Genomic DNA, 6,000 nt, shown 5'->3' with positions numbered 1-6,000 from the left:
ACCCTGTGCAGCACAAAAGGACTGAAACAGTGCTGGCTGTCCCCCCCCCCCTTCTAAAAACTGTACTATTTACTTCCTTGACGTGGGGAGGTAAGACCAGTTTCACTACGGGGAAGTCTAAATCTCCAGAAGTCAGGACAAATGAACTGATGCTCAGGTAATAGCCCAAGTGGGCATTATAAAAATACTGTCAGAGCGATCCTTATGATGAACTTCCATGCATTACAAACTACCCAAAGGTACTACTAGCATAACAAGGGATCATCATCTACCTTACAAGCAGTGCCAGTGGCAGTAACTTGAGTAGAGACAAAGACAGAACTGAAACGTAGCCTCTGCCAATGTTTAGAACACGGCTGTTTAGCCTTTTGCTGCTCAACAGAGGTAAGAAATTCAAATCCCAGCCAGATAAATCATTAGACTTGCAGGACCTAAAATAAAACTCAGCACAACTCATAAGTGGTAAATACACACATCTAGCCACTAACCAAATGTTAAAGGTAACAGCTCCATATAGGGTATTGCCTTCTTAAAGGCTAACTTGACAATGGATCAAAGTTCCACATTGTTATTTCTCTCACTTAAAATAAGGCTTGTGGAGGCAGGGTGGAGTACGTAAAGATAGGGATTCTTGATATGGAAGTACTGCTGAAAGGTAATTAAATATGCGATACCTGATGCAGTTTGGGTAAGAAAAAAATGTCTGCACAGGATAATACATAGAACTCAAACTGTTCCAGACAATTTACAATAAAAAAGGTGCAGACATAACATGAGCCAAAATTCCACGATGTCAGCTCTTAAGCCTAAACAGTTCATGGGTGCTAACGTCACAAAGTACTGCAAAAACACAGAAAAGCATAGTACTTTAAAGGTATCACTAATATCCATTGGGACACTTCAGCACCAAATCTCAAATCCTCGATGCATTACATATTCAAAGGCAATCACTATTTTCAATGCCTGAAATTAAAGGACGTCTTCTCATCGGCACATTCATTTTTTTTTTTTTTTTATCCATTTGTTTTGCTACTAGTTTTCCATTATCAAAAATTCTACATTACACACTGGCAACATAGCTGCAGAGTTTAAAGCCCTGACTAAAATCATTATCCTAAAAGTTTATAACATGTCGGTGATCACCATCCCTACTGTGCCTCCATACAAAGAATATGGATTCCAACATCAGATGCACACAGTGATAAGCAAGAATATGTTAAAGGACTCTGAAAAATGCTGCACTGTCTACACTGGCAGTATATAACCAAAACAGGAAAAAAAAAAAAAAACTACAGCATAAGTGGTGTAAAGTTCTTCAAAACTTTAATGGGAGAAAGACCTCTATCAGAACGTGAACATCATTTTTAAAATCACATACAGCACCTTGCATTAAAAAAGTGTAACAGGAGAACAGAAAGACCACACTCCTACAGTGAAGGAGCAACTGTGTTACAAGCCATAAAATCGAAACATCCTCTCGAAGAAGAAGCTAACCTATTTGAAGACAACAGATAGATACATTTCACAAAAATCAAACTGCTAAACCCAGAAGTCACCAGCTCTTAACGGAAAAAAATCAGCAGCACCCACAATACTAACACCCACAATTATTTTAAGATTACTTCACCATTAGTCATATCAATACAATTAAAATAAATGTTCTTTATAGCTTAACATGTAGTAATCCTATTTTCATACATGTGCAATCAATGCAAAAATTAAATATCATTCTGAAAGTTTTAATTTACAAAAATCTACTTTGTATGAGGTTATATATATGTTTTCAAAATTCTTGGAGCACACATGCAGATTTTTTTTATCTATTCTTCCACCTATTTACCATTCAAAATATATGCAAATGCCTGCAAGTAATTAAAAAAATCCTAAATACAGCATTTTTTTTCTTTTTCAATTTTAGGGGGGGATGAGAAGATACCATTCACTGCTGACTTGATTTTTGTAACAAGCAGGTAGATTCTGACCGTCTTTCAATCTTTAAATTTTACTATCTTGAGGTGACAGGTGAATACACAGTACCTTTACAAATGTAAGGTAAAAAAATTCTAAATAAAAACAAAAGTGCTGAAGTTCCACAAACTCCAAGTTAGGCAGCTGAAACATGGGACATACAAGATTTAATATGAATCTGCAAATCTATTACTATTTACTGCTGCTTCCATAGAAGCTACTGAGTCCGATAACATGGATAAGCAGTACTCACAAAAACAAGGAAACTTGATGAGGACTTGAAAGACGTGGGCCAGACGAAAAAAAAAAAACATGTACAGGCAGTCATTCATTTGCCCAAAGCGCAATATTCTAAAAGGGTCAAATTCTCAGTCTAATTGCTGTTCTGTTGAAATATAAAGGACTCAAGTGCAGATAGAATTAATTGTTTTCTTTTCTGCGGAGATGGGCCATTTAGCTGCAGTGATACTTCACAATCAAATGCCATCCAAGTAATCACATGCCATGCAACTCGCATTTCTCAAAATAATGCCCATCTCCATAAGTGCCTTGTGTATTTTATAGCTTTACAACAATGTAAGTATTTATATGTGTATACATCTTTTAAAGTTCTCTTTATGCCACTGCAGCTATAGTATTACTAAGTTTAATTTACTAAAAAGAATACAAATATACTATCTGAAGAAAAAATGTCTGGAAAAACAAAATACTTGTCGATTTGGGACTATGAAAATTCACTGGTCTTTTATGTGCTTTTTACATATAAGAACTGCAGACAGAGCTCAAAATGTTACAATCAGCAAAGCAAATGGAAATACCAGCCCAATGCTAGAAACACAAGCAAGGGTCATCCTTTTTCCCACACTATTTACTTACACAAGCTTCATTTTCTGATGCAGATTATAAATGTGCCCTCAATGTAGGACACCATAACTAACACACACACACACACACACACACACACACACACACACACACACACACACACACACACTTATTTTAGAGCAGCAGCCAATAATTACAAAGCAGCTTTTGCAGAAAGCACACATGTCAAGCTGCAGTGAGTTACAGACAGTGCAGTGGAGACCATTTACTTCCAACACAGACAAGGGTTCAGCTCAACAATGTATCCCAAACCACTCCACAGGGATTAATTTACACATGAGAACGTTGGAGGGAAACCTATCTGCTACCAACACACGTCTATAAACCAAATACCTTCACAAAGGGAGTAGAAAAGAAATCTTGAAACATGGATGTGAAATGTATTTTGTGAAACCGGCTCAGTACAGAAGTTCAGCTGGTACTCAGGAAATTTACTGCATGGCTTGAACAAGAGAGGTCACATACTATTTTTGAAGATACAACAGTTTAATGATGTAAAGTTTTATACTACATAACTAGCTGGGAGAAAAATTCTCCTTCAAACATTTGAGGAAAAAGACCAAGTTTGCCAAAAAGATTTCAAATGTTGCATGAAATGTGGAAGCTGCCCAAGTGAAAATGTGAAAAAGTTGTGCACATGTGGTTGCGGGGTCAGGCTTGCAAATTATCAATGCATTTGTGTTCAATAGATTTTAGACCTGTTTTGCCAGCTTTCTGATCATTAACTTTTGATTTAACCTAGAAAGAGAGTTTTAGCATCTATGCTTTTTTAAACGAAAATCAAAATGTGCAACTCATACCTAAATGGAGTCTACAACCTCAAATGTACACATTCTCCTATTGCTGCTGTTTTTAAAAGGGTTGAATGGCTGCAAATAAGGCCCATGCAACTGATGAAAACACAACTCAAAAAATCATGACTGCAAGCTACAGTCATTTAAAAAACAAATGCAAAATTTCAATTAAAGATGTGGGGAAAAAGGTCCAATATTTTATCACTATTCTGTGTACTGCAGAACATATAGTGCTATCATTTAATACAGTGTGAATGGATGGGCGATCAAAGTATTTAATAAGGAAGTGCCATCTCAAACTCCAATTGACAAAAAAGGTCTAAGAATTAGGGCAGAAACACACTAGCTGAGAATCCAAGCCACTGTTTAAGACTTTTGGAATCACTGGTCAAAGAATGATATACCCATTCAATATATTAACCTACAAAACGAGCTTTGAAATAAATACTGGACTTCTTGACGTCACCTACGTTGATACTGTGGCTACTCGTTTAGTAAGGTTTGGACATATTTTAAATCATCCACAGTCCCTCAAAGTTTTCTACCTCACCTGCATATGCTTTGGGAAAAGAAACTTTCCGAAAATAAGTACATTTAGTCCTTCGTGCACAAACAGTGTGCAAAGCTGAAGCAGCTGACTAACAGAAGTGCAAGACCTGATAATGTGTTGCAACAGTCTGAAAAATAAAGAGCAGCTTAAAGAGAATACCACTGAATTCCATACCTTGCTATAAAGCTTTACAAACATTTTTGCAAGGGGTCTTAATCCCCACCAGCACTCTCCCTACATATATACTTAAAAAATTATACTCTGAAGTAGCATGGATATTCCAAGATGCAGCAACCCCAAGAGTCGAACACATTTCATTATACACAATTATTAGGTCTTAATCCTGAGAATTGCAATTACGGATCTTGAACATACAACAGGCATCCAAGTTAAAGCACACATTACAACACAAGAGACTTGCGTTCAACAAAAGTACTAGTAGAAAAGAACAAGAGATGACTGTTAAATGCCCTGTGCAACACATTAGCGGCCTTCAGTGAATGAGGATATAGAGAAACTAACAAGACGTATAAAAATGAATGGGTACTGTTTTGTCTTTAAACTTTACAGGAACCCATGTAAAAGCCAATTTTTATCGTGTACAGCTAAACCTTTCCTTCTCTCCATTCAGACAAAAATAAAGGTCATAAATGACCAACACATTCCTTATTCTAAATGTGATCTTTAAGAATGGACAAATGAATGTGGAAGAGGATTTTGGCTCCCAGGGAAATTAAATATTTATAATTAATATTCTGAGATGCCAGTGCCTACATGCAAAAATAAATTCAGACATGAAATGAACCCTGATGTGAGAATGCAGTAAAAAATATGATTCCCCGATATGTGGTCTGCATAATTTGTAAACATAAAAATATATTTTTTGTCTGTACAACTAACATCTAATATTTTTCCACGTACATAAAATTAAAATTTATATTCAGATAAACTACAATCATGTGGGTAACAGTTTTAACTGCTTCTGCTTTATAAGCCAATTTCAGGATAAGAAAATGACCTGCTCAATATTTACTTCTTCTAAAAGACAGGAAATGCAACATCCAAGGAAGGTAGGGACTGAAGGTGGGATGGGAATACAGTTCACCAAATCGGGTATCAAGTGTAAATTACAGCATCAGCTGTTATTAAGTCATGATTTCCAAGACTATTCCATTACTGTTCCGCCCTGTTCTTCTACTTCTTTCCATTAGCACCTGTTTCACAGGTAATACTACGAGAAAGTGCACATATTAAAAAACAGCAACAAATATAAAACTGTGTAACCTAAATCTTTTAAAAGATCTGCAGTGACCTTTATGTACCTTAACAAAAGCAGTTGAATTGTATTTTTCCCAGCAGCATGGATTTCAACAGTCAATACAGATATACTGCATAACTACTGATCTCATGTAGGGTTGGTTTAGTGTCAATTTCTAGAAACTATTAAGCAATCTTCTGGTCCACTAGTGACATGAATCAAATGCCAAACTTCACTATATGAATTAATTCTGAAGACAGGACTGCTTGTTTCAGAAAGACAGATGCAGGACAGAGACAAAATAACAGCAGTGCCAAGTGTTATGTACATGGTCTCAAAACCGCATCTCACGCGTGTTGCTAATAATAAAGAAATGGTTAGGAAGGCACACTATTTGAGAATCTAAGAATTCAGGGTTTAGACTGAGGATGTTTCCCATTAAAATCAATGTCAGAAGACACATGCATACAGTAGTCTGCCAGACGGTAAGGAAATCTGGCAACCCAGATGGTAAAAGGGTAAACAACCACAGTTATGGCCAGACT

This window comes from Protopterus annectens, chromosome 1.part0 (genome assembly GCF_019279795.1).
Source record: "Protopterus annectens isolate FY-2018-M chromosome 1.part0, PAN1.0, whole genome shotgun sequence".
NCBI lineage: Eukaryota > Metazoa > Chordata > Ceratodontiformes > Protopteridae > Protopterus > Protopterus annectens.
Note: the sequence above shows the minus strand (reverse complement) of the source record.